At 39.0% G+C, this 19,028-nt stretch overlaps 1 protein-coding gene across 2 annotated transcripts in view; it reads right to left on the bottom strand.

The window, feature by feature from the left end:
• Positions 1 to 19,028, bottom strand: part of lingo1a (leucine rich repeat and Ig domain containing 1a) — a 203,762-nt gene that overhangs the window by 114,903 nt on the left and 69,831 nt on the right. The window contains exon 6 of one of the 2 annotated variants that reach the window (XM_086074242.1): positions 13,780 to 13,881. The gene's annotated coding sequence lies outside the window, so the exon portion shown is untranslated. Of the gene's footprint in view, positions 1 to 5,618; positions 5,847 to 13,779; positions 13,882 to 19,028 lie in introns of those variants that run through there. The other variant, XM_086074243.1, reaches the window with a different exon arrangement.

The raw sequence follows: 19,028 nt of genomic DNA, 5'->3' as shown, positions 1-19,028 counted from the left end.
CTACTTTAAAGTAAGTCATAAAATGAATGAGAGGAAACAGCCGGGAGCGAAGGGGGCTGCTTCAGTGAAAATGGCTGACAGTGAATGAGTTAATAGTATTAATGTTTTACTAAAAAACATAGCCAGCATATTTAAATATAATTTACTAAAAAACATAAGCCAGCATATTTAAATATAATTTCCATTGGGAAAACTTTCTCACAATCTCTCTAAATATAATAATATCATCTAACTATGCATGCAATGAACATTTTGCGCATGTTTCCAAGCTCGAACATTTCCCAGCAGATTTCGTCCGGAGCGAGCGTTCCAAGATGTTGGAGTTTGTCAAACACACGGGAGAGAGAAAAATCTCAACTAAATATGTATTAGTTCTGGAGTTTCGTGGCTCAGACCGGCCCACTTTAGTTTACAGTATTCATATGTATTAATGTATCAATCTAAAATCGGTTAAAAAAAAAATGCGTATGATCCATTCTGCACAAAATAGCGGGCAAAATAATTCATAATTCAGGCCGACCAAGCGCGTAAATGCAGGCCACTCCAAGTTAATCACTCTGGGTCTGGCTATAGGTCCCAACCAAAAGCACTGAAACAAACTAGTGGGCCAAAATAAACAGCGCCCCCTGGCGGCCAACCGGTAACCTTGTCAGTCCGTGCCTGGTTCTGATTGATCTCCAGCTGCGAAGAGGAGGAAGAGAGGGAGGAGGATGATGAGGAGGGCTGTTGTCGGGCTGACGTCAAAGATTTAATAGTGATGTCAAGCCAGCAAGCCAGCAAGGCTACTCGGCACAAACATACATCAATGCAATGAAACGTGGCCCGGGCTGGTGTTCATTTGCAAAAACACGCAGCTCTGCTTAATACTGGCTGCTGAGGTGGCAAATTGAATAAAAGCTGGTTTTGTTCGCCAACAATAAATGTTCGTAATTCAATCTTGTGTGTTGTTTAACTCCACTGGTTGCACTGGGTCACATGTTTCTACTTCGTGGTTAGAAATAACTTCCACTTTCACTTTCCTTTGTTTTCTTTGGTCCTTCCTCGGGTCTCCTGACGGCGGTGTTCGGTATGGGATTTTTGTTTTGTTTTTGGTGAACTAACGAATACACACACACGCACATACAAAAAAATGATGATGACATTACCGAATGAACAATACTGAGCTCTTTAAAAAAAATAATATATATATATATATATATATATAAATAAAAATAAATAAAAAAATTCCAACATGCAATAATGGGGATTTACAAAGCTCCAAAAAAACAAACAGTTGTGGTAATCAATGACTTAATTTCCATCTTTATTTCCACCCCACTATTCTCGTATAAACATGCACATGTTGGTCTTTGAAGGGGCATGGGGTGAGGGATCTTGAGTCGGGTAAAGAGTAAAAAAATAATAATAATTATCATACATGCTAAACTGAAGCAACTGAATTCAATTATTGTATGTAAAAAATAAATAATAAATAAAAAAAGTAAAACATAACAAATCAGTTTTCTCTTCTTTGAAACAAAGATTAGGATTTTTTTCATCCATTTATTAATGATGTCAGACATGCTATGAATACATTCTGAATATATTTGTAAGATCCTGATTTGATATTGACCATTATGATGAGGATATTTTTCACTCAGGGCAATTTTGACCCGAATGACTAACGTAACATGCAATTACAATTACTCATGGCATATATTACATTACATTTATTCATTTTTAACTGAGGGTAAGGTGGTAATTATGCATTTTTAAAGTTGACCCCCCCCCCTCCCCTCCAATACACGATTATTTTATGAAAGGTATGCCTGAACATAAGTTGCATTAATATACAAATAGATTGTTGGTCACACCGTATTTAAATTTCAATTATGTTAATATAGCTAAATTAATCAATCATTACTGTATTATAAGTAGGCTTATATGTAGCCTTGTTTTGATATCAAAATAAACGTTTACAATGACATAAATAAAATAATAATAATAATGAACACAATACAATAAACCAAAATAAACCGTTTGTCCTGAATTACAGTACTTAACGTGCCAAATATTAAAACATCAAGTAAGGCAAGTTGACCCGACGTATTGTCAGACTGTGATTCATTGTGAGCTGTGCCATGAAAATGTGTACAAATATGAACTACGGAGAAGAGCAGCGAGCGCATGATTAGCAAATGCTAATGAGGGCCCGCGAAATGCTGCCCGAGACGCATTGTTGTTGATGTGCAATCAGAGCAGAAAGCGACGAGTGCCGGGTAACAAAAAAATGTTTTTTTTTTAATGTGGAAGTGCTTCACATCTGATTAGCACATGCAAATGACTTCACTACACTTCATCCCTTATCTGTGCTAAACACGGCGCATATTCATATCATATCACTGGCACCTTGTAATAAAACTGTTGAAAATTTCAAATGGAAAGCTTTTCAATTTAACATGAGGCATTTGGTATTAAATGTGTTTACAACGTAACAAAGGCATCTTGATAGTTTTGATCTCAACCATTTGATGCAATGTATTACGCCTGCTCTAATATTTCAATGGTAAAGGAGATCCTCAGGGTTTTGTTCTCAGCCCCTTAACAGATGTAATGAAAATGGATGGATGGACGAACGGACAGATAGGTAGATAGATATTTGAATAATTTAACACAATTTAAACCCTAATCTGAAACATAACTGTAGTTAAAACCCTCATTTGTGTACAGTATCCCTTTCAGATGAATATACGGCAATAGCGCTGTTTAAAATCAGAAAAGAAGTCGTAATGCGTGTCGGGCGTAAATGCGCGAGAAGCTCTCATTCGGACATCATTAAGTGTGATTCGCCGCGCCAAAATTGCCAAGTTCATTTCATGCATCATGCTCAATCATGAAGCCACATCGGCAACAACCATTATTTGCTGCAACAGCCCGGAGAAAAATTGCGCATAAAATGAGTTGTTAGCTCCTCATTTTTGGCACTGGGCACTGTCAGTGTAATTGGAGGGAAAGGCGAGTGGTGGGTGGTGCGTCCATTCATGGTCGCCACACTGAGTCACCCTTGGACGGTTACACTTGGCCACATCGTCCTGTGCGTCGGAGAGCAAATGAAGCTCTCGGTTCGCAACGCGGACTTGCTTCTATATTCAAATTATACACAATCGATCAAAGATTTGCATTTACACACAGGGTGATCCCGCCTGCGTAACATTAAGGGCGCAAAGGTACAGGGTAACTTGATGTCATCAAGATATTTTGCCGCCAATAGCAATATTGATTGCGCAATAATTGATGCATCACTTCGTCTTGGACATCGAGCTTACAAAACAGAACTTCATATAACGACAACATACTACAAAGCTGATACAGTCGTGCCATAAGATACAAGGTCATTTTGTTCCGTGACCATGCTCTTAACTCAAAAAACTCATTTCAAATCATCTTACCCTATTGAAACGAATGTAAATGCCACAAATCTGTACCAGCTTAAAAAAAAAAAAACTTGTATGTTTTTATAATTAGGAAAAGGGCACTACATAATATTTACTTTATTAAACATAGAGTAACAAAAGTAATGAAAGAGTTTGCTCATCATGGCTAAGTCATCGAGACTCCTTCTGGTGTGCCCAACTTGGCCACCAGTGAGAAAAATAATAGAGTTCACAGTTTTCACAAATGATTTAAGTGACTCAGTAAACAACACAAATATTGGCCGTTTTATGCAGAGGATAAAGAAAACATGCATGTTATATTGTCTGTCTACATGTAAAACTATCAATGCTATTCGTTAGCTCGTCTGTAGCGTTTTGCACTGTGTGTTAGCCTGAAGCTAGCGTAGGCTTATTTCAGCAAATCCATTATACAGTTTTCGTATAAATAGGCACACAAATCTTCAAATCTGCAGCTAGCGAGCGCAACATGCAAAACACATGGGACAAACAGGAGGTGGATTCACGGCGAAAAGTAAAAAAAATAAAAATAAAAAATAAAAAGGAGAAAAATTATAAATTATAGTAACATTAATACAATAGTGTTAATCTGACCGCTAACTAATGCTGGCTAACTTAATAGTTCGTAGCATGGAGCCATAGTAGCCACTTGTTGATATACTGTAATTGTGTGTCAAAAATGTTTTTCATCATAAAGATGAGAGAAACTTTTATGTGAAATAGTTTTAGATCCAAAATAATTAATATTATCTGCTGACAAAAAAATAATACAGGGGTTAAATGATTGTCCTGACTAAAACTCAACAAAAATGTTGACAGCTTTTGTTGACTTTAACTACACAACTAAAATTATATTTTCTTGGACTAAAATGCTATATTTTCATATAGTCGACTAAAAATTGACTAAATAAAAATGGATTGAGGTTGACTAACTACACTCTAAAAACAGTTGGGTCCAAAGTAACCCATAGTTGGGTCAAATAGACCCAAGTAGACGAGCGGTCCATATTTTTGACTCAACTGTTTTTAGTTTATTTTTTTTTTAAACGGGATTGAAACTGGACTAAAACTGAGACAAAATTTTAAAATGTCAGATAAAATTTTGTCTACTTATGACCTATAAAACAAAATAAAAATCAAGGCATCTTCGATGCATGCCCATATTTCATCCTACCGCAACTTTGTGCGTGCTCCATTTCAAAACGCAAAAAAAAAAAAAAAAAAAACAATTGTGAAAGCAACAGGAGTGGAAAAAGCTCCCATCCAAGGTGGGGCTGATTTGATTTGATCTTCTATTATTTTTTCCCATCCTGTGCAGCTATCATGTTTTCTTCTGTGGGGCAATGTGATAAATATTGATGCTCCTCACCGCCAGAGTGCATCCATGTGTTGGATCAAGGCCGGAATATCACGTTGCCCCTTTTCGAACGTGCGTAAGCCGACTCCCCCAGCCTTAAAAGCATTTTCCCAGCCAGCCGTGTTCGTAAGTGCCCCCCCACCCGCCCGTCCCACCTCCTCATCCTCCTTTTCCGCCGATCTCCCGTCAATCTTCCGTTGCCCTCTCACTACTTTTCCCTACTAATCTTTTGCCTTCCTCTTTCCGCTTTCATTAAGCAACGGCTGGATGCTGACACTTTTGCTCCTCGTCCCGTCCCTCACTGTGAATTCCACAGAGACGGGAAGATGAACGGAGAATTGATAACGAGATCACAGAGATAAAAAGAAAAAGAAAAAAAAAGACGCTCATCTGGCATACAGAAATAGAAGCATCCAATCTGGCTGACAAAATGAAGGATAACAAGAGAACGGGAGGGAGGGGAGCATTAAAGAAAAGCGTTGTCATCATTGTGATGGATAACAAGCTAATAATCCAATATGTTGCTGTCACATAAACGCAGCTTGCTGCGATGGCTACCCCATTAAAACACTCTGCATTATGGATGCAACCCTAACACATTAAAAGTCCCTGCAGGAGTCATCGCACATCCGCTGCACATTACAAAGTTGTCTCCGGGTAATAAAATATCCAAAAATGGGACCTTTTTTCCCAAGCATCGGCGGCATCCGCACACACACATACCCCAACGTGCCGTCACAACGTCTCATCACGCCCGTCACTGTTGCCCTGACAAGTAAATCAGCCGCAGAAGGAGGAGACCGAGAGCGAGGCAAGATTGTCACCCTTACCGGAGCGGTTCGTGAAGAAGATCCAGGAATCGGCTCGCTTCATTCCATGCTGGGCTTTTCTCGTTTAATTCCAAGAAGGCGGAAGACGACTCCTTTTGGGACGGACGGAGAGAAAGAGACGAGTGGGATTATTGACGTTTAGAAGAAGGAGGATGCGGTATCCAAGTGCGTCCCGTCAGCTGCCGAGCCACATGTGCGCGCACGGCACATGCGCTTTTCACTGCGACGAGGATCGCACACATACTCGGGAATGGAAGGTTTGGGGGGTGGGGGGGGGGGTGGAGCCGCAGTGTGTGATGAGATTGGGAGATGGGAGGTGGGGTGGCGCCCCTCCTCATTTCTGCCGGCGTCTCACACTGCAGTCTGATCGACACAAGCAGGAGAGGGAGTTGGGATGCTCTGTTTGTTTGTGTTTGACAACAAGATGGAGGATGGCAGGAAATAGGAGCAGACTGTCCGGCCCAATTACAAAAAAAAAAAAAATGGAAAATATATTTTCTTCATGATGTTACGCATACTTCCGGGTAGGCCCAGACTCGTCACCAGGGAGGGGGGCACATTAAATGCATGGGGGGGTAATTATTATGAATACCCTACAGACAGCTTGCACAACTTGCCTCATATGTTTGTTTGCTTTTTTTTCTTTTTTTATTATTATTATTATTATTATTATTTTTTTTTTATTATTATATATTTTTTTGTTTTTTTTATTTTTTTTAATAAATAAATTTTTGCCTCATATGTTTGGATAAATTCAGGTAGCACTGCCGCCCGCTCACAGTATTATATTAGACAGCATTTCCAGTATGTACACATACAGGAGATGGCAACACCATCGCGAGTAGGCTGACGCCGCAGCCATATTGGATGAGGCAAAGTGAAGCTATTTGTAAAGATGCCTCGTTCACTTTCTCCTTGGAGGTGTGTTATCAAGCCACAACTCGTTACCGTTTGATCATACGATCCCATTGCAACTCAATCGGACTAATTATTTGCTGATTTAAAAGCGAATACAATTGCCACATCCAATATGGCGGGTGCGCCGACATGGCTTCAAACGGGCCACCTGCTTGAACGGTGACTGCAGCAGAATTAAAAAAAGAAAAAAAGGAAAGCAAAATCCTACCTCACTTTAGATGCCCAAACGATATGTGGCTCCCGTTGTTTCTTTTTTCAAGCGGCTCTTTAGTTGCCGACACGAATGTAGTTTGTAGTATGACCCCCATCACTTGTTTCGTGCGCGAGCGTCCTCGGAAACTTGTAGCTTCACTTGTACAAAATGTACATAACTCTTGCACGCCAACATTGACGTATTCGGCGCTTATAAGCCGGGATAGGCCTACCGAGCATTATTTTCAGTAAGGCTATGATGGCTCTTGCAGATACGACTGGCCATCAACAAAACAAACAAACAAAACTACAACACAACTGCCAGCAAACGTCACCCTTTTAAATTTGCCTTGAACCAACGGCTCCTGTTGGCCGCAGCCGACGCCGAAAACGAGAAGAATTCACGTTGCGGCGAGCAGTGAGCACTAGCAGCGATGAACACACAAGCAGCCAACACGTAAGCTACATTCACCCCAAAACCGAAACGGCGATCTGAAACGCTTCCTTCGCTGGCGTTTCACCGCGTAGAGTTTTTTGGAACGATTTCAGCTCATAATCGGAGAGGAGGAGGCGTGTCCCTCGGTGAACAACGACTAGAGCACTTTAGCGAGTCAACAAAAAAGAGAGCACCGCCGACTACTTCTACTTCTTTCCTGGGACTTTTCCAGCTGGGGCACCATTTTCTCCAGCAGCGAGAGGTTTTTGAGGTACGTGATAGCGCTGCCGCTTTTTTAGTGGCAATCAGGCGGCCGGCAGTTGCGCTCAATAACTTTGGCATGGACGATAAACACTGCTGCTACCTCGGTACAGTTTACCAGCACTTGTATGCAACTTCCTTGCTCGCCATTCGGTCCCGGGTTGGCCGCGTTGTTGCACTCGGGGTGACAACAGACGGGACGTTTTGTGTGACGCAGCCAGTACTTGAAGCCGATCGGCTACCGTTAGGCAAAATGCGAAAAAAGTTACATTTTCACGTTTTGCGGAATTCACACCAAAAGCGGGGGGGGAGGGCATTGCAGTCGATGGAAATCGCGCGGAGCGGAACAAAAGTGCGTGGGGCGGCGCGGGGGCCGCGGTGCGGCGCAGAGAAATCCGCACATTCGTGACGAAAATCCGCACACTCGCATGTTCGTCAAAGTTGGAAAAATAGTTAACCCAATGCTGGGTCCAAAAGAGACCACGTGAATGTTAGGTTATTTATACCCACTGCATTAGGTTGAGGATTTGACCCAGCATGTTGGATTTTTTTATCCAACAAATAGTAAAAACGACCTATATGAGTTAAACTGGCATTTTTGTCATTGTCAGAAGTGTGTGGTCCCAAAGTGGCCCCTCCAGTAGCGCTGATTAAAAAATAAAAAATAAAAGGCCCTCTCCATCATTCAAGTCGCAATTATCCCTGTTGTAGAAGCATCCGATAACTCAAAGAGGCAGAAATAATAGAGTTTGAGGGAGTAGTAACTGTTATCACCTTTTATTGAGCGTTAATAATATTTTGTGCACTTCAGCCGGTGGAAAACAATCAATACATTTTCTTCACGCTTTGTTAATTCCTCAGCTCAACTGCTTTCTCATCAATGTCACACTTTGGAAATTTGGAAGTCAACGGTCCTGCAATGGGCCTTTCGATTTTTTGCTATCGATGTTAACGAGCTCTTTGATGGACAAGGTTCTCCAACGCCGCTGTCCACGTTGCAACGCTTAATGAATACTTGGCACGTATGAATGTCCTCCATTTTCCCACCCCAAGGTAAATGTTAGCATTTCAAATGCTGCTCCTTGATCAAAGCAATAGTTTTTGTTTTAACAGAAAGGGTGTAAAGATGGTGCAGACTCTGGTCAATTAGTGGAGAACAGAGTTCATAGCAAACATGGTGCATCAGCATTTAGCTGTTATGCTGCACTTAAATGGAACAAGCTGCAAACGGAAGTGAAGTTAGTCCCAAGTGTAAATCCAGGTTAGAAACTGTTTGCCGTTCCCAAATTAAATTTCAGTAAAATACTTTATATTTTTGTTCTATTTAGCTTTGAATTGTCTTAAATTCTTGTTTTTAATAACTCCAATTACCCTTTACATTTTATAATTTGCCTTAAAATGTTTTTAAAAATTGAATAATCAATATCAAATCCATTTTCCTTTTCAAGCCCGATAGCGATTCAAAAAACCATGAATCGATTATTTTATATACATCTTTTTCTCATGAATTCTTACGGAAATTTAATTTTAAAGGCAAATTTTTTTGTATCTTACTGTTTTCTTGAAATTTACTGTTCACATGAATTTAAAAGTATTTTCTTACATTTACAATTCAATTTAGAATTATAGAATTAGATTATGAATATATCTCATCCTTGCTGATGTCAATCTTTCTGTAACACTTAAGTGATTATAACACATTACTTTCATTAATAAACTAAATCATTTGACCAGTTACTGCTGCCGCAAAATTTCCTTTGGGATTTGTGGATTTTTTATCATGTTCTTGACATTAAAGAATGTATGTGCCATAAGTAATCGATATCGAATCGAACTGAACTCTTGTGAATCGAAATTGAATCGAGTGAGTAAATTAGAATCGATACCCAACCCTAGTTGGCGCTATATAAATAAAGCTGTCTTGTCTTGTCCTTTTAATGGTCTTTCCGTGTCTAGGATCCTGACCACTGTCAAGCATCCCGAGTAACATAAGAAAATACAAAAGTACTTCAATTCCAAGCATGTTTTGATGATCCTGAGTCTTTCATCAAGATGAACGGCATTGAAATAAACGTTGATCCTGCAACGGAATAAACAGACAAACCTGTCTGTCATCCCTGACGGCAAGCGTGATATATTTAGCCGCGGGACTTTGCTCTCAACAACATCCTCCTGAATCCCTCCAGTGCTATCCAGGCAAAAGTCTTGCTGCCAACACGCGCTTTGAAACGCACAGCGGGCATCCCTAGGCTGACGTGACTCATCACGTTTAATCCCACACTTGATGATTCACGCTAGGAATCAGCCAACACTTTTGAGGCAGAGGTGGAGAGTATGGGTGGCATCAGGGGGGCAGGATGCCCTGATTTACACGGGCAGGACTCCATAGGGAGGGGCGGGCAACCTACGGCATTGGCACGTATATCACAGGGAACGTATAGCGACGAGCAAGCATTCACGCCATCACCGAGTGGGAACTCAACCCACGCGTGTTCCACTACATCATTCCCAGCGCCAAATGCTCATAACATCAAATAATCGGTTTTGTTTACCGCTTTGTATTCGACCATGAAGTCATTATTTCACAGCAAAGTGCCCTTGAACAAGATACCCCAACTGCTCTGGGTTACATCACCATCATGCAACCCCCTCAATCGCGCCATGAGCTTAACAGCATTATTTGGATTTCCTTTTGAGCAGTGAAAAAGTAAAGATTGGAAAGATTTTGTCGCCTCAGCCAACAAAGTTATGTGAATGGAGGACCAAAACTACCAACATTTTAAATAAATAAATGACTAAAAGTGAAAATAAAAATGGATATAAAAAATATAATAAAAAAATTAAACCCCAAAAAATTAATATAAATGGAAATAAAAACAACTAAATATGTATATGCATAAATAAAAAAATATGAAAAAGCATGAAATAAATATGAGACCATGAGCGTTATTTATTGATATTTAATTATATTATTTTTGTATTTATTTCGACATTTATTATTATTATTTTTATTTATTTATGTACATATATCAAAGTTAAAGCTCTAAAGCTTTAACTCTTTAGTTAACGCTGTAAAGCTCAAACTCTGACAGCACGGTTATATATATATATATATATATATATATATATATATAGATATAGATATAGATATAGTTGTTTTCATATCCATTTTTATTTTTGCTTTTAGTCATCTATTTATTTATTCATTTTTTTTTTTTTTGACAGTTTTGGTCCTTCATAATGTGTACCTCGTGAGTCAGCCTAGAACAGCCTAACTAATTCCATCTTGTTGAATGGTCTGCGTTGTCAAGGGAAGATTTCATCTGGACATGTTTTTATTTATTTTCTCGGTAGATAATGCATGAATAGTATTAACGCGAAGGCGTATGTAGGAGGTGACGCACAAAATGACAGTTACTTGATCACAGAGAAAAATGTGCCCCAAAGTCAAATTTTGCAGTACGAGAATGTTAATACAATAAGTTATATGAATGAATTAACTAAAAATATGTTAATGTTAATAAATGATATGCCTAAATGAATTAAAAACAAATTGTTGTGGCAATATTTTCTGTTAATGAAGTCTGGGAAAGGCCAAGTGCTGTCTTTCTCGTTTGCTCCTTCGTCTTCTGACTAACATGCCAGCTGCTGTCCCACTCATTTTCTAAATTCAACACTGCACTGTCTCATGATCGCAAATGTACAATTGTTCAAACGCAAAAAGAGACATCCTAATTTTTTTTGAATTTAGTAGAATGAGTTTTTTGTTTAATTATTTGTTTTCCAGGTTCAAGATCATTTTAACTAGGGTATTCCTAGTTAACATAAATTAAGCAATTAAGAAAATCGAACTTGAATCGAAAAAGTCTTTCAAACTGATCCTTGATGATATTTCATCGCAAAACCAGACTACCCCAAGAAAATATTTTTCTTTGACAAAATACACAAGAAGAAATATAAATATACAAATCTAATAATGGGAATGTGCTTACTGAAAAAAATTATAAACAGTTGCGTGTACTAGAACTGCAGTCTCTTGAACTAAACCTTAACCTGAATTAACCCATAAAAGGGAAGCCAACCCAAAATTGTTCTTTGTAATAATATGTTGTACGAAATAAATTAAACAAAACGAAATTAGCACTGCAATTAATCATGGAGTGATTTGTGCAGACAAACAGCAATAACTGTAACCAGTCATTGTCTAAATATGGACTTTAAAAAGTTAACTGTTGAGTCCATTTGAACTCTGTTGCTAACCAAAACAGCAACACATACTAAAAGGTGTAAAAACATGAACGCATAAAGTTATTTTTAATGCAAATCGTGAATGTGTTCACTGCACAGTATTGTAAGATTATATTGACGCCATCAAGTGGTTGCTCCACGTTTTGTGCATCTGATTTTGTTCTAGCGAGCTACGCCACTCTTTTGTTCCACCCAGGCTAGCTCCATTCGAACAATTCCTCTGCGTTTCTCCATAATAAGCTCTAATACTGATTAATATTCTTCAAAAATGTGCTCTACAGCTCTTCCCCCTTTATCTGCAGTCAAGTAAATAATTGCCCCCGGCTGCTATTTGCGGAGATACGGTCGTAACTGAACGCATGCACAGGCACGGACACGGGTGTAATACTTCTTTCACTTTTTCAGAATGCCGGCCAGAGTCTATTTTGTGAAGTTGGCGTTTACTTAGGCTCCCACTCTTCCATAATAAATTTACGCTTAGCGGTTGTTTACAGCAGACGACAGATGTGGCCGTAAATATCGTTTTTTTTCCCCCCCCCGCACAGACGTTGTTGCGCGTGGACGTAAATAGCTGATGGCAAACCCAGCCCTTATGCCGCACACATACATAAAAAAAAAAGGCTTTGCGCTTGCAGACAATCATACAGAAGCATCAATTATCCAACAACACCCCCAGGAAGGCTTGAACTTTTTTTGTCCATTAGCACATCACGCCGCCCAAATGTATGCGGCAAAGCCCAAGAGTCCACAAGCATTATTCTGAGCGTGACAGCCCTTTCTTCCTAAACGTGACCCTGACAAGTGTTAAGATGTGACATTTCCCCGCGGATCGCACGGCCAGTGTAGCACATTATGCACGTGCGCGCATGTGAGGACGACGGCTGGCTCGGAAATTGCTTGTTCAAAGTCGTTTGGAAAAGGCTTGATGCTCGCTGTGAAAATGTTGCGACTAATAACCCTTACATACAGTGAATTTTCAATATAAACGTATGTCCCAGGTCAATTTTAATTGTCCGTATCAAACTTCAAATGACGTACCTTTTCAAGCATGTCTGAAATTTTATAAAAGGATCATTATGTTTCAGTAAATGGGATTTGATTCTGAAGGGGTATTGACTCCGCCGGGGGTTGCCCTTTGTCACCGATTCTGTTCTTCATTTTTAGACGGAATTTCTAGCCGCCATTTTTGTGGATCCGGTTTGGTGGTAGCATTGCATCTCTGATTTTTGCAGATAATGTGGTATTGTTGGCTTCATCAAACCACCATCTCCAAATCTCGCTGGAGCAGTTCGCAGCCAAGTGTGAAGCGGTTGGGGATAAAAATCGGCACCTCCATATTTGAAACCATGGTTCTCAGTTGGAAAATGGTGAAGTCATCATCGATGTCCGACAAATCTTCCACCTCTGACTCGTCTCCCCCAATAAACTCCAGTAACTGCCATATTGTGACACAGAAGAACTGGGATTATTTATTTTTTTTACATGCGAATAAGCTAATAAAAAATTATGTAGATTTATTTATAAAATATGCCATATCTGGTTGTACTGTAGTAAACCTTTTTTTCCTACCAAAACTCATCCAAAAATACAAATAAAAAATAAACTCGCCTTGTCCACATTTGTGGACATGTTCAACAAAACTATTCAAACTAAGTCCTTCTGTCCACATATGTGTACATCATTTTTAATGACATGGTAAATCACTACAGTTACTACCTTTTGTACATTTTTTTTAATTTAATAACGAACATTGAAGACTCATATCTGAACAAGAATCAGCCATGAATTTTTTTTACCTCGTCAACGTTTGGATCGGGAGTGGCTGACTGAACTTCTAAGTGTGTTGGCAGCCATCTTGAATCTAACCTGTAATGTCTTCTTCCACCACTAAATGGCAGTATAACATCCTCGTAATTGGACAACCAGGTCTTTGCGGAACAACATGTCGCCAGTTCCTAAGACGTTTTAATACATTCTATGTATACAGTAAATATTTGTGAAATGTCCAGATGAACTTAAATTCTATTGCTAAAAAAAAGGCAGGCGATGACTTCACCAGAGTGATAAATTAAAGTTGAAAAATTCCAAAATAAATGTGGTTCTTACTTTGCCATGGGAAGAATAATCCTGACTGAACCACTTTGACTCGCCTGTCGACACCTCCAGTAGCTCAGATAAGGATCATTCCAAATCAGTCGGGGGCCTGTTCTGACAAAAATAATTCTCGTTAAAGGAAAGATCTGCAAATTCAGTCTGCTGAACAGTGAAAAAGAAAATCTTACTCAGCCGAAAATTTTCTTGCTGTCACACACGGTTTGTTTGAGGAAGACTGATTCTATTACTCGCTAAGCATTGATAAGGGGGGTAAAGTATGAAATGACTTTACCTTTGATCCGAGCTACCTCTAATATTATAATATTATAATTAGCAGCGATTGTGTTTTGAGACAAAACAATAATCCCTGAAGGTTCGAGGGAACGCTAGGTGGTTGAAAATATTTCTTTACTTTCTTTATACTTTAGCTCACATAACGGAAACAAATCAGTGGTAATTGTGTTTTAAAACGAAACATTCATACACAACACATGTATGGGTTGAAAAAGGCTTCTGTCGCAAATGATTCACGACCGATGGAGGGATTTAATTTTTATTTTATATCTCACAAAGCACATATAGTATCAGGTGTCTTGTCTGACAATAAGCAATCCCTGATCCGATGATGATTTAAAACTGCAATGTGAAAATTGGGCCATTTCTGTTAGTAATATTGTTTCAACAAAAAAATAGTCCTGATTGGCTGATAATTGGTCTGCTTGGTGAAAAAGTAGTCACAGTTTCTTCAATCTGTCAGTCAACAGTTCATATATATATATATATATTTTTTTTTTAATAAAGAGCTCAGTATTGTTCATTCGGAAATGTCATCATCATTGGATCTCACGCGGCTTCGTCTGTCCTTCCTTCCTTTTCTCGGTCTCTTGAGGCCTCCCTGATTTTATGTTTTTTGGATTTGTTGGGGTCTGGATGTTTCTTGGGTTGGGGAGGAGTTCTGGTGGGGGGTGTCTGGTCGGTGCTGGATTTCACCTTCCTTGGTTTTCTTTGGTCCCCTCGGGTCTCCTGACGGCGGTGTTCGGTTTAAGTGAACGGTATGAGATTTTTTCTAATAGGTTTTTTTGGTGAGCTAACAAATACACGCACGCACGCACACACGCACATACACATACTCACTCACACACAAAAAAATAAAAATAAAATAATAATAATAATAATAAAAAAAATATATTTATTTATTTATTTACTTATTTTGTATGTCATTCACACTAGATAATGATCAGTAGGGATCTTGTTATGACACAAAAACACAAAGTTTTAGGATAATTTTTTTTCATACAGTTCTTCCCAGTAAAGAGAGAACTCTCTTATCTTGCAGACAGTCGGCTGTCACTCCAACCTTCATCAGAGCTGTCACCGCCAAAACTGTCAGCAAGTTAAGAGAAAAAAGAAAAAAAAAGAAAAAATTACCTTAAAAGCAGACAAGATTAACAGAATACTAAAAAATATATTTATTAATCCCTGACAGTTCAAAGTAACAACAGACTAATGGTTATGATTTATACAAGAATGCGTTCCTCTATTCGGAATCATTGGTGTCTTGCTCTATAGGTAAAAAAAAAATATTGTTCAAATTTGGAATTTGCTCAGCTTCCTTGGCCTTCTGAAAAATCAATAATGATCTTTGATGAAGCACTTGCATTGGCCTGATTACGTTCTGTATACGTGGTCACTGCTCAGGATATGAGCTTTGTTGAGTAACTTTGTATCATTTCCTCCACGAAGCACAATAACAAGCATTCAATCACCGGGAACATTGTGCTCCATTGGATTCCGAGCCAAGTGTGTCACGAGTACACGTGCACAATGTTAGTGCGCCGCCATAATTAAGTGGCAAGACCAATACATTTTGAAGCATAGAATGGGATTTTATTTTATTTTTTTAGTGGATGATTCATGCACAAAAGAACATTTAAAGCAACAGTTGGTATTTTTGCCTTCTGTTAAATTGCATTGGTATTAATATTGATTGCGACCAGAATGATACTTTTGTTCCAGGTTATTTCCCGTATTCACTACATATTTGACAATTCCACAATGTATCAAACTGAATTAATAAAAAATATATTGGTATGGTAGTGAATGGTAGTTCAATTATCCTGATACTGAGGTCGCCCGTCAGTCAGACCCAACGCACAGTTGAGCTTTTCTAGCGGCATATGTCCAACATTACAATGCGGGACCGGCTTGAGGTAAACAGCAAAGCCAGCCTCAAAATTTGTGATTTGCACATATTTTTCAGATCCACAATTTTTTTTGCAATTTTTACGTGCTTTTCAGATCCACAATTTTTTTTGCAATTTTTACGTGCTTTTCAGATCCACAATTTTTTTTGCAATTTTCACGTGCTTTTCAGATCCACAATTTTTTTTGCAATTTTCACGTGCTTATCAGATCCACAAATATATCCGCGATTGTCACTTGTGAGGGCAAGCGGTTACGAAATCTGACATCATGACAACAATGATGAACGAAGACCACGTTGCCACTCAAGCATTGGTCTGATGGCAGTTTCTTCGTGTTGCGACGTCCTCTTGTCCAAACATGTTCAACGGCCGGCCAGAAAAGTTGGCTGTAGTCCATTGTTTACAAGGAGAAGCTGCTGTGTCACATTGCTTAGACAGCAGCAAGATGCGGCGTGGCTGTACGCAGCTTAGCGCTCGGCAGCACACATAGTAAAAACAGAGCTGACAAGGCAACTTTTCCAGGATTAGCTTCAAAATGAAACCTGCGGCCCAGAGCTGGTATAAAAAAAAAAAAAAGGGAGATTCCTATTTGCCGTCCACACTCATCAAGACTCAATCGTTGTCGAGCAAATGTCATAAATAACGAGAACAAAAAAATGTGTCGGCAACCCGCCTCCCTCGACGACTTCCTGCGAGCATGACCTCTTAGCCTGCCGTTTTAATAATCCACAATATGTGACCCATACATATTTATTAAGACCTTATTATGCCATCAGTCAAGATATTCATTATGGGGCCTATTAGAGCACTTTTGGGGCACAGCGCTGACTTTCAATGACAAAGCATAAACCAATGAGCTGGGCTGACTTTAAACAAAGACGTTTGTTGAAGAGCAATAAACCATTCGTGCACTTTATTACCTCCACAGAGGACATTAAAGATTTTTCTTTTCTGTGTGTCAACACTTTTATAGTGCAGCACAATTTCCTTTACCTCCTACTTGTTTGTATTTAGAGGTCATTTTCAGCTCAGAATTTTTTTTTTTTTAAATTATATAAAATACAGTAAATACGCTTAAAGTTGCTCTATGAAGCCCAAAAATATCTTTAATAATAATTTGACCATTTATAACTCAAACATCTTCTAATTAGCAGATGAACACTTTAGCTGTTCACAATGGCTACTCCTGCAAGCTTCTGGCCAATAGTTTTCAGACTGGAGTCAGGTTCGAATTTCCCACCCTCTGTCTGCGGATGTGACGTCATGCGTGCATTGTGTTCGTGAAGAAGAAAGCGTGCAGTTGCATTTTCAGCCACATGTGGCAGTAGCGATTTGAGATCCAATATCCTGCTTTGAGCAGCTTTAACCCTCAAAATACGAACCTTTCGTCCACGACAGGAAAATACGCATGTTTTTCAAATCACCGTAACTCCTGAGCTGTTAGCGCTAGCAACGTAATTCCAACGGATTCTGAAAGCAGAGAAGCAGAACTTCGCGTTTATACCAGATATATTACGATAGCTGGCAGACTGTCACGTGTGGAAGAGGAGGAAGTCGTGCGTCATAGAGGGTAGTGACTTCAAAATCACCGTAACTCCGGAACCATTTGCGCTCACAGCAAATTCTGATAGCGGAGGAGCGGAGCTTTACGTCAAGAGAAAAAATAATAGTATTTTAAGGGTTAAAGTAATTGATAATCCCCTTTTAAAATGTTTCAGATTTCCAATATTTTTAAGTGAAAAATAAAAATATTCTACAAATTATTGTCCCAAAACAGTTTAAACTCTTTTTATAACGTTACCGTTTTATTATAATAATAGGAAACAAATGGCTTAATGTAGAAAAAATGCACCAGAAGTGTGCATGTACTTTATCAGTCTCACCAGTTTTTTTTTGTAAACTACGGTTCCACTAAAAGGTTTTACCTGAATTGCTATTATCATTACAACTAAAGTGCCTCCAGTGCACCTACAATATGAGTACAACTTTTGCTCATAACATAAAGGGACGAGAGAGAGAGAGAGAGAGAGAGAGAGAGAGAGAGAGAGAGAGAGAGAGAGAGAGAGAGAGAGAGAGAGAGAGAGAGAGAGAGAGAGAGAGAGAGAGAGAGAGAGAGAGAGAGAAAAGAAAAAAGACTAGGTGCATTCAACGTCAAGGTACCATGGTAATAATTTTATTATTAATATAAAGTTCAGTCCTAAAAAAAATATTATTATTATTATTAACATCATCATCGTTGTTTGTGGCTGTTTGGTGACACATCGAGGGTCTGTCCCTATGCAAGTCATGTGGGATGACCTGATTGAGGATGAAGTTCTATGGAAAATCAATGGATTATTCCCTTGTACGCTCTCTTAACACTCCTTGTAAATGTCATTCCTTCTTCTTAGCCAAATTTTCACCAGTGACGTGTATGAGTTACAAAACAAAACGGGGGGGGAAAAAACAGTTTGACACTGACTTTGAATTGAGCTTGGCATTTGCAAAAAACATCCCTTTTTTTTTTTTTTTTAAATGGACTCGCTGTGTTTAAAAGTCATTACACATAATTGCAGATGGGTTCACTTTAATCCAGATAGACAAGGATTACCTTTGTCAAAACAATAATGTAGTAATGCAAATCCGCACGGAGAAACAACTTGGCTTTCATTCCCCCTAAAAAAAATAAAAAAAAGAGGGAAAAAAGACAGAGAAAAACATCAAATAACAGATGCGCTATAAAACAGCAAAGAATGAGCAGCAAGTGTTTTGAGCGTGGGGGGATTTAATGTTTCATTAATCCAGCCATCCATTTTCTATACCGCGTGTCCTCATTAGGGTTGAGAGTGTTTCATTTAATTTACACACAAATAAGAAAGTTGTTAGAGAAATGCTCGTAAGGGTCATAATCGAGAGGCTGCACTTTAAATATTGCGTGTCATACAATATTTGCTGCTGTTTAGTGCATTCAAACACGGTAGAAGTGTCCATGAAGGGCAGCGTACTTACTAGATAAATGCAGCAGTTGAAGTTGTTAATGCTCATCTGTATGTTACAGGGCCGTAGCCTTACGAGACG

Source organism: Leptonotus elevatus, chromosome 4, assembly GCF_054856555.1.
Source record: "Leptonotus elevatus isolate MCC_2025b chromosome 4, RoL_Lele_1.0, whole genome shotgun sequence".
Lineage (NCBI taxonomy): Eukaryota > Metazoa > Chordata > Actinopteri > Syngnathiformes > Syngnathidae > Leptonotus > Leptonotus elevatus.
Note: the sequence above shows the minus strand (reverse complement) of the source record. Positions and strands in the feature narration are given on the sequence as shown.